The 11,625-nt window shown below is 34.0% G+C and overlaps 1 non-coding gene across 1 annotated transcript; it reads left to right on the top strand.

The window, feature by feature from the left end:
• The first annotated feature begins 10,409 nt into the window (after positions 1-10,409).
• LOC123243347 lies at positions 10,410-10,511 on the top strand. The gene has a single exon (XR_006505894.1). It is a non-coding gene; the product is annotated as a U6 spliceosomal RNA (small nuclear RNA).
• Positions 10,512-11,625: the final 1,114 nt, after the last annotated feature.

Below are 11,625 nucleotides of genomic sequence, written 5' to 3'. Positions count from 1 at the left end.
AAAGAATCAAGCCATTCCCCAATTGATAAATGGGCAAGAGACATGAATAGGCAATTCTCAGGTAAAGAAATCAAAAGGATCAATAAGCACACGAGAAAGTGTTCTAAATCTCTAATAATTAGAGAAATGCAAATCAAAACAACTCTGAGATATCAACTCACACCTAGCAGATTGGCTAAAATGACAGAAGGGGAGAGCAATGAATGTTGGAAGGGATGTGGCCAAATTGGGACATTAATGTATTGCTGGTGGAGTTGTGAACTGATCCAGCCATTCTGGATGGCAATTTGGAACTATGCTCAAAGGGCTATAAAAGAATGCCTGCCCTTTGATCCAGCCATACCATTGCTGGGTTTGTACCCCAGAGAGATCATAGATAAACAGACTTGTATGAAAATATTTATAGCTGTGCTTTTTGTAGTGGCAAAAAACTGGAAAATGAGGGGATACCGTTCAATTGGGGAATGGCTGAACAAACTGTGGTATATGCGGGTGATGGAATACTATTGTGCTAAAAGGAATAATAAACTGGAGGAATTCCATGCAAATTGGAGAGACCTCCAGGAAGTGATGCAGAGTGAAAGGAGCACAGCCAGAAGAACACTGTACACAGAGACTGATATGCTGTGGTAAAATCGAATGTAATGGGCTCCTGTACCAGCAACAATACAATGACCCAGGACAATTCTGAGGGATTTATGGTAAAGAACACTACCCACATTCAGAGGAAGAACTGCAGGAGAGGAAACATAGAAGATAATCAATTGCTTGAATGCACGAGTTGAGGTGGACATAATTGGGGATGTGGACTCGAAACGACCACACCAATGCAACTAACAACAATGTGGAAATGGGCCCTGAACAAGGACACAAGTTACAACCAGTGGAAATGTGCGTTGGCCATGGGTGGGGGGGAGAGCGAGGGGTGAAGGGGAAAGTAGGGGCATAAAGTATGTAAACAGGTTAAAAATGAATATTAATAAATGTTAAAAATGGGAAAAAAAAAGAATGGACATCCCCCTGCTACTCAAAATAGCCACTTCGTCTTTTGCCTAGTGATACAGGTAAGAGAGTTTTTTCTTATGTGAAATTATGCTTTATCTTTTTGTAATTCTTACATAATGTTTCTAATTATTTCTTCTGCAGTCATGTAGGACCAATCAAATCCCATTTTTTGCACCCCAATGACATGAAGACAGATATCACATTCAACCAAGTCTTCTCTGATCTAGTCAAAACATCCTTTATTTCTAATGAGATTTATTTGACATGATTTTGTGACTATTACTTATCTATATTGCCCTATTCTGAATGTTCTCTGGCTTATTAACCTACTTGTCAAAATGTATAACCCAGAACTGAACCTAGAAAATACTCCAGGTATGATCTTACCAGGTGTTTTGAACCTTTTCTGCATATTATACCTCTTTAAATGCAAATGCATATCCTTCTTAGAGGTGTCCTGTCCCATTATTGACTCTTTGAGCTTGAACCTACTAAAACTCCTAAATCTTTTTTCAATTGCCCCATTTTGTTCTTGTTAAGCAAACTTTTTGAACCTAAGTATTAGACTTTTTATATGTAAACTGGTGAGACTTATTTGGTTCCTGCCTCTTGGATGTTTTTTTTTATTAGTTATTAATCAAATTGTGTCTCATGTTTAAATTGTATTAGTGTTCTATCTGTGTCTTTTTGCATGTCATTAATAAAAAATATTGGACAGTGTAGGCCAAAGGATAGAACTCTAAGGTTCTTAGTCAGGCAACTTTTCTCAAGTTAATGATTATTCTTGAGACTAGACATTTAACCATTTTCAAAAATGTCTAACTACAAAATCAACTAAATTATATTTTTTAACCTTTACCTTCCATCTTACAATCAATACTATGTATTAGTTCCAAGGCAGAAGAATGGTAAGGGCCAGGAAATGGGGGGGTAAGTGACTTGCCCAAGGTCACATGACTAGGAAGTGTCTGAGTCCAAACCCAGGACATCTTATCTCTGGGTCTTGCTCTCCATCCACTGAGCCACCTAACTGCTCCCCACCCCATTTTTTATCTTCTTTACAATGATACACAGCTGAGGGACATAGGAAATAGTTATAATAGTTATTAGGAAATGTGAAAGGAAATTCTTGGTTCTCTTTGTCTATTCTGAGTTTACACTTGGGAAAAGGGAATCCTTTATTCTCTTTGCCTAGTTGAAGTTAAAACTTTGGTTAACAATAATATTAAGTCCAACCACTACATCTAACCTTTACAGAAATCATTAGAAATAGTTTAAGGGGGAATAATTCCTTCCAAATCTTAATTGATATGATTACTGCCTATACTTACTTAATCAACTCAAGTACTTTTCAAGAGCAATTTTTGTGTTTTTAAATGTATCTATTTGTTGGTGTATCATAGCACACAAATACTTTTGGTTCCTGGGTAAATACAGTTGATATCATAAACTGCTTGGGATTTCCCTCTTAAATGTATGAGCTTGCTTCTTTGGGAAAACCAATTTCTTCAGATAAAAAGGGTTTTTTTTGGTTTGTTTTGTTTTCCCATTTGCTAAAGACTTTCTTAGAAGATAATCCAAAGGGTATAAAGCCAAGCAAAAGACAACAAGCTCCTTTATTGCTTGAATTCCTCCCATAAAACTTTCTATAACCCTAAATCAAAGGGCTGTCAACTGTTTGATAAATTGTAGTGATGAGTTTTCCTACATTTTCTGAAATTGATTTCTTTATTTGGTAGAAAAATGCAGAGGTTTTTGTTTTAATACTTAATTTTTGCTTTAAAGAAATTACCACCCTGATGTAGGTGTTTCATCGCCAGGTCACTCTAATATGGAATAAGCTCTCCCATCATGATCTAGGAATTATGTCTCCCTTATAAAAAAACTGAAACCCCTCTTTCTATTCCCTGGATTTCTTGAGCCAAGGTGGTTCTAATTCCTGAGTCATCCTAGAATTCTGCATGGTCTTTACAATGTTCGAGATGGTGGGAAACGGTTTAAAGGGCAGGTGGGAATTATTAGCTTTATACTTTCTCATCTACTATAGCTAGAAAACAAACTAGCACATAGCTATAGACATGACTATTCATGCCATTAAATTTGATATAACACCAGACTCTCTTGGACTCAATAGCATGGTGTACTGTTTTCAAAAGTTCTATTGGAGTCTCATTTGTAATATATAATATACTCATGACATATAATAGTTATTTGTAACCATGGGTGGCCAAGGACACTATAATATTAGTATACTATGTCCCTTGTATAGTAAAAATAGTATTGGATTTAGTATTGGAACACCTGGTTTTGAATCCTTGGTTCAAATGTTTACTGTGTTAAGACTAATCTATGTGAATCTTGCTTTTTCATCTTTAAAATGGGGTTGTTAGTATTTATGATAACTTGATGATAACATAACTTTGTCGTACTATTTTGATGAAAGTTCATAATATTAATATGTAGAAATGTGAGATATCATTATAATGAAAGAAAAAATATTTTTTCTACCACGAATTATTCTCATTTTTCCTTGGAGGGAAGCTGGTATCTTTTCTCCCTTTCCCACAGATGAGGAAACATAGAAATGCCAAACCCAGGAATATGATTGGGATGAGCTAGGAAGGGAATGTATTGTTGAGTCTTGTCTGTATTTAGTTTATTAGGTCATGATAGCTTTCTTAGGCTTGGATCATGTTTTAACTCAGGAAGTTGAAATCTGTTTATTAAATAATTGAATAAATATTTATTTTCAGTATCCTAAGATGCAAACACTTTGACCCAATTGTGTAATTATATTCCTTTTTGTTAGAGTGGGCAAGACATGACCTTGTTTAAAAAAACACTTTGAGGCAGGTGGAATATGGGAAATCCTAACTAAAAGATCACATAAATCTAAGAACTTTCAACTTTAATAAGTAGCTTAGATAATAAAAAACAAAAATATGCATTTTAAACTGGTAATAAGGAGGGTCCAACTTTCTGTCCAAAAACAAATAGTGATCATTTAATGATTGGAAAATGGTCACCTCTAATACAATCTTCATATTTTTGAGTTGGAGGGAATCCCTTTAGAATTTGAGGGAATAATTTTCCCAAGCACACCTTTTAAAAGTCCTGTTCTAAAGTAAAGAAAGCACTTTGTATATGTGAAGAGTGATCATCAGCAAGCCAGTGTCAAATGCACACCTGAATTGGCTCAATTCTTCTGGTACTTAGTACTCAAACCTTTTCGATTATGAATTATCTTCATTATTTATGTTACCAAGTTTACTTCTTCCCCTTCCAACTTTGGAGTAGGAAGAGATGAGCCTTGCTAATCTATATTAGCCTTGAAGTGGTATTGTGAAAATACAACCAAGCTACTTTCTGGGCATTTTAGAACTGGTGTGAGGAAGGAAGAGAAATATAGTTTAGGAGATTAAGAAGAAAGAGAGAGAAGAGAAATGAGAGAATAAGGCAAAGGGATAGGACAAAAGGATATATATTCTTACTCCTTCCCTTAGCCCACTGAATGAGATCTTTTTGATTTATGCTGTTAGTGGCAACGGTAAACATGAGAGTCCAGTATAATTTAAATTAAGTGTGCCCTCTCATTAATTTTTATTAAGTGTTTGCATTACATATTTCATTGGAATGAATAAAATCTATGCTGCATGTAATTCGTAGGCACAAAATAATGTTTTATTGCTATAGAATTCTCATGGAACTTTAATCAGAACACTAATTACTCTCCAGGCTATGGCTGAATAGTTAAATGGCGTACTACCAATTTGCTATTTATTAGTCATTTTAGTCATATCCAGCTCCTTGTGACCCCATTTTGGAATTTCTTGGTAAAGATACAAGGAGGTGTTTGTAATTTCCTTCTCTGCTCATTTTATGAATGAGGAAACTGAGACAAAAAGGGTTAAATGACTTGCTGGAGGTACACACAATTAGTAAGTGCCTGAGGCTAGATTTAAACATAGGGGTTCTTGATTCCAAGCCTGTCACTCTATCTATTGTACCATCTAGTTCCCTCCCCCACCCCAATAATATGTTGTAATCAAAATCAGGAGAATATTCATACCAAAAAGATAGATTTTTATTTCTGGAAGAAATTAGGGGCCAATAAAAATTAATTTCCAAAAGGCAACCTAAACTATTGCCCTTTTAAAACTGAAATGAAATTTATCCTTTTGTAATTTGTGTGAAAGGAAGGAAGGATAGAAGAAAGAAGAAACAAACAAAGAAAAAAGGAAAGAAAGAAAGAAAGAAGAAAGAAAGAAAAAAGGAATAAAGAAAGAAGAAAGAAAAGAAAAAAGGAAAGAAAGAAAGGAGAAAAAGAAAGAAAAAAGGAAAAAAGAAACAAAGAAAAGAAACAAAGAAACAAAGAAAAAAGGAAGAAACAAAGAAAGAAAAAAGGAATAAAGAAAGAAGAAAGAAANAAAGAAAGAAAGAAAGAAAAAGAAAGAAAGAAAGGAGGAAAGAAAGAAGAAAAGAAGAAAAAAGAAAGAAAGATGGGAAAACACTAAGTGCTTAAATGAATGATGTTATTATTTATTGGGGGAAGGGGGACAAATGTTAGCTGTACTATTTTTTTACAAAGGGCAAAGAGGGATTTAAGTGAGAATCTCACAACATACCTTGACACAGATATTATTAAAAGCATACTGGCAAATGGCTACTTTTGCATACTTCTTGCATTCTTATATATATATTTGCATATATATATATATATGCAAAATTGGTCAACTGGAAAAAAGGCATGAAAACCCAATGAAGAAAAACGTTATAAAAAAAAACTGACCTACTGGAAGAAGAGAAAAAAAATTAATGAAGAAAAGAGGGCCATAAAAAGTAGAATGAACCAATTGGAAAAGAAGTATTAAAATATCATGGAAGAAATTCAGTCTTTAAAAGTTAGAATTGGGCAAATAGAAGATAATTATTTCATGAGACATCAAAAAACAATAAACCAAAATCAAAAGAATGAAAAATTAGAAGAAAATATGAAATATCCCATTGAAAAAACTAATGACCTGGAAAATATATGCCAGAGAGATATTAGACTATTCGAAAGTCATGACCAAAAAAGAGCCCAGACAGCATATTACTAGAAATTTTCCCAGAAAACTGCCCTGATGTTCTTGAACAGAGGGGTAAAATAAAGACTGAATGAATCCACAGATCACTTCCTGCTATAAATCCCCAAATGACAACTCCTAGGAATGTTATAGCCAAAATTGAAGAGTTCTTGGACGAAGGAGAAAATAATTCAATGATCAAGAAAGAAACAATTCAGATATCATGAATCCCCAGTCAGGAATACACGGGGTCTGTCAGCTTCCATATTGAAGGACCAGAACATTTGAAATATGATATTCTGAAAAGCAAGGGAACTGAGTTTACAACCAAGAATCACCTATATATCAAAACAGACTGTGTTCTTTTAGGGAAAAGTGTATGGTCACTTAATAAAATAGAAGATTTCAAAGCATTCATGAAAAAAATATCACACTTAAGAAAATTTGATGTCCAAAAACAAAATTCAAGAGAAGCATAAAGAAGTAAATAAGAAAAGAAAAAAAATCTAGGGCTTCAATAAGGTCAAATTGCTTGTATAACTATACTGAAAGGTGATATCTATGACTCTTAAAAATTATCATAGTACTTAGAAGTATACATAGACAGAGGGTATAGTAATAAGTTATTGAGGATGATATTAAAAAGAAACTATGAGTGAGAAAGAAGATTGTACAAAGAGAAATGGAAAGAGAGAAGTAAAATGGAGTCATTATATTACATACAGAGGTGTGGTGGGATACTTATTAAATGAAGGGGAGGATGAAGGTGGTAATGGGTAATATTTAAACCTTATGCTCATTGGAATTGGCTCAGAGAGAGAAAAGTCAGGTCCATTAGGGTATATAACCCTGATTTACCCTATATAAAAGTAGAAGGGGAATAAAAAGTGGGTGGTGGTGAGGACAGTAATATAAGGGAGGGGGGAAATTGGATATGATTAAAAGACTCTATAGAGAAGTTGAAGAGGAATAAAAGAGTAGTGGTAGAAACGGGAGTAATATAACCAAGGGGACTGGGGGAAGTGATTAAAAGCAAAACATTGGTTTGAAGGGATAGAGGGAAAGGAGGAAGGGCAGGATTAAAAGAGGAAATCAAAATGGAAGAGACTACACAGATGTTAATCATAACTCTGAATGTAAATGGGATGATCTCACCCATAAAATGGAAGTAGATAACAGAGTGGATTAAAAACTGGAATCTTACCATATGTTATTTATAAGAAATACATTTGAGGCAGGTAGACACACACAGCATAAAGGTAGGAGGCTGGAGCAGAAACTTTTGGGTTTTGACTGAGACAAAGAAGGCAGGAGTAACAGTCATGATCTCAGACAAAGCTAAAGCAAAAATAGATCTAATTAAAAGAGTTAAGGAATGTAATTACATCTTGATAAAAGGCAGTATACCCAATGAAGAAATGTCATTTCTCAATATATAAGCAACTAATGGGATAGCATACAGAGAGTTAAAGGAGAAACTAAAGGAGCTCAAGGAGGAAATAGATAATAAAACTATACTAGTGGGGGACCTCAAACTTTCTGTATCAGAACTAGAAGAATTGAAGCAAAAAATAAAGAAGAAAGAAGTAAGGGAAGTGAATGAAATGTTAGAAAAGTTAGCATTAAGAGATATGTGGAGAAAAATGAATAGGGATAAAAAAGGAATATACCTTCTTTTCAGCAGCACATGTTACAAATACAAAGATTGACCATGTACTGGGGCATAAAAACATGATAATCACAGAAAAGCAAAAATAATAAATGTAACTTTTCCAGGTCTTAATACAATAAAAACTATAATCAATAATGTTTAATGGAATGGCAAATTAAAAAATTAATTGGAAACTAAATAATCTAATTTTTCAAAACTGGTGGGTTAAAGAACAAATCATAGTAACAATCACGGATTTCATTGAAGAGAATGACAATGAGGAAAAAACATATCAAAATTTATGGGATATAGCCAAAGTAGTACTCAAGGGAAATTTTATATCCCTGAATGCTATATCAATGAAATATAATATAGAGAAAAAAGCAGATCAACTAATTGGGCATGCAGCTAAAAAATCTAGGAAAAAAACAAATTAAAAATCCCATTTAAGACTAAATTAGAAATTTTAATAATCATAGGAGAAATTATTGGTATATTAAGTCAAAATATTGAGTCAGTAATGATTTTGTCAAAGATACTGTACAATGTTTTTTTTTTCTGTAGCATCATAGATTTAGAATAAAGATACCTTATAGGTTATTTAGTTCAAACTTTAAAAGTGAGGAAAATAAGTGTGAAAGAGAATTATGTACCTTACCTAGGGTCAAATAGAACTAGTAAGTATCTGAAGTTTGAACATAGAACTTTCTGGCTTCAAGCCCAGTGTTCTTGCCACTGAAACACCTTACCTCTCTTCTTTGCTTTGCTACAGAGACAATTGTAGACAATAACTACCCATATAGAATTTGGAATCTTCTCTACATCATCTCCATAACAGTGGTAATTACCTTTGGCGAACTGACATCTCTTTACTTTATCTCTCTCCTCATATTAATTAAGGGTCATTGAACAAGGTTAGTATATTATATTAAACAGAAATAATGTGATAAAGTGGTCACATAGCCATGTGTGACAACTTTTTCATGAGTTTCCCTAATAATACTTTTACTCAAAATACTAAAAAATAGCACAAACCATAAGGCACTCCACTGATAACTTAATAGAAACTACTGAATATCTATGGAAAATAGGTAACCTATTTTGGAGCTGTTATAGTCTCATTCCTCTCCTCTCTTATCTGGTCCTCTCCTCTCCTCTCTCCTCTCCTTTCCTTAGTTATGGTTCTATAGATGATTGACTTTTTGGTATTTAGAACTAGTTTTCTCAGTTAATGATAATATTCAATTGTGGAGAGAGTTTCACTTTCAGTAGTACTGATAATCAATTACTAATCATTCATTAAAGTTAAAATATATGGATACAAAGACAGACAAAAACTCAAGCCCTGGCCCCAAGTAACGTACATTCTTATGGGAAAGACTGCATACAGATAAATAGGTGTACAGAAAACACCCACAGATAAAATGGATGGTAAACTTGGGGATGAGAGTTAGAATAGGTATCACATTTAGGAAGGCAGGATAGGAATCCTATAGAAGTTGATATTTGAACTAAATCCTGAAAGAGCCCTGAGATTCTCAGGGGAAAGTTGAAAAGGGAAAGCATGTGGAGCTGGAAATAAGAGCAAGTCAGTCAGTTTGGCAGAATCAAAGAATAATGTTTTTAGAGATACAGATGGCAATAGGTTGTGACTTGGGAATTAGTCTTCGAAAGTTTTGTTTTAGTTTCATTACCTTATAGTCAACCTAATTTTTAGTCCCTTGAAACTTGAATTGGTTGGGCCTCAGACAAGAGATATATAGACCATATATTGTCTGCATATGGTTGTTTGCATATTGTCTCCCCTTCATTAGACTGTAAGCTTTTTGAGAGTGAACTATTATTTTCCCCTTTCTGTGTGAGGCAGTGGTAGCAGCAGCAGCTGTTGGCAGCAATAGCAGGAGCAGTGGGAGCAGCAGAGATGGGTGAGGCTTTTTAAAACTAATGTCTTTAAAAAATGTTCTACTACTCAGAGAGGAACAAGGGTTCTAAACTCCAGACTTCTGGTCACCATAATGTAAGATTTAAGTTAATATGCAATAACTTCAAGTATTTTATTTATAAATTTCATTAATAATCACTTGAAGTAGAAAGAAAATAAGCTAAAAGAAATAGAAGTTCAAACCTAATTATCTAACAAAAATAAACCCATGTGCATAAGTTCTTCTGCCTCTCTCAAACCCAGCTTCCACAGCCACAATCACAGGAAGAGAGAGTGAGGGGCAGGACTACACAAAACTTATATCCTCCCTATATCAGCACATAACGTGAGAAGTAAAGTGGGACTCTGGGAATTGGAGTGCTGGGGAGCAGATTCTAATTATCCACAATTGAATAGAATCTCAAAAGAAGCCCAGTTTTCCAAGGGTTAGTGGTTGGAGAGAACATTGTAGTCATGGTAGAGAGCTGAAAGAAATAGAGGTTGAAGATGGAATGTTGTTTCTGAGGAACAGAAAGTAGTTTAACATGGTAAGATCTAAGATTATATGGATTAATTTTCATTCTAAAATACTAAGGAGATAGGAAGGGGCACAAGTTTAAAGGTTTAAATGCCAAAAAGAGGAGTTGTTGGAAAAAGGGAGTGGGGTGACATAATCAGATTTTTGCTTTAGACAAATCACTTTGACAGATGCATGGAGGATGGATGGAAATGGGAAGAGACTTGGGGCAGAAGTTTCATTAAAAGCTTGCTTCAGTAGCACATATACTAAAATTGGAACGATACAGAGTAGATTAGCACGACCCTGCACAAGGATGACACGCAAATTCATGCAGCGTTCCATATTTTTATCATTTGGGCTTCAAATGAGAAAAAGAAGGAAGGAGTGGTGATCATAATTTGTGAAAAAACCAAAGTAAAAATAGATATGCTTAAAAAAGACAGGGAAGGTAATTACATCCTGATAAAAGGCAGTATAGACAATGAGGAAATAACAGTGCTCAATATATATGTGCCAAATGGCATAGCATCCAAATTCATAAAGGAGAAACTGGCAGAGCTCAAGAAGGAAATAGATGCAAAACCATACTAGTGGGAGATCTAAATATTCCTCTTTCAGATCTAGATAAATCAAACCAAAAAATAAATAAGAAAGAGATAAGAGAGGTGAATGAAGTCCTAGAAAAATTAAATTTAATAGCTATGTGAAGAAAAAGAAATAGGGACAAAAAGGAATACACCTTCTTTTCAGCTGCACATGGTAAATTCACAAAAATTGACCATGCAATAGGGCATAGAAACATTGTAAACAAATGCAAAAGAGCAGAAATAATAAATGTAAACTCAGATCATAATGCAATAAAAATAATAATTAGTAAGGGCACCTGGACAGGCAAATCAAAAACTAATTGGAAATTAAACAATATGATTCTCAAAAACCAGTTAGTCAAAGAAGAAATCATAGAAACAATCAACAATTTCATTGAAGAGAATGACAATGTTGAGACATCCTACCAAACTCCGTGGGATGCAGCTAAGGCAGTACTCAGGGGGAAATTTATATCCTTGAGTGCATATATTAACAAATTAGGGAGAGCAGAGATTAATGAATTGGGCATGCAACTTAAAAAATTAGAAATCAAGCAAATCAAAAATCCCCAGATGAAAACTAAATTAGAAATACTAACAATCAAGGGAGAAATTAATAAAATCAAAAGTAAAAGAACTATTGAATTAATAAATAAGACTAGAAGCTGGTATTTTGAAAAAATAGATAAAATAGACAAAGTACTGGTCAATCTAATAAAAAAAGGAAAGAAGAAAACCAAATTAACAGTATCAAAGATGAAAAGAGGGACCTCACCTCTAATTAAGAGGAAATTAAGGCAATCATTTAAAACTATTTTGCCCAATTATATGGCAATAAATATAGCAATCTAGGTGATGTGGATGAATATTTACCA

This window comes from Gracilinanus agilis, chromosome 3 (assembly GCF_016433145.1).
Source record: "Gracilinanus agilis isolate LMUSP501 chromosome 3, AgileGrace, whole genome shotgun sequence".
Lineage (NCBI taxonomy): Eukaryota > Metazoa > Chordata > Mammalia > Didelphimorphia > Didelphidae > Gracilinanus > Gracilinanus agilis.
The sequence above is the reverse complement of the archived record's forward strand: the minus strand, read 5'-3'. Positions and strand labels throughout refer to the sequence as shown.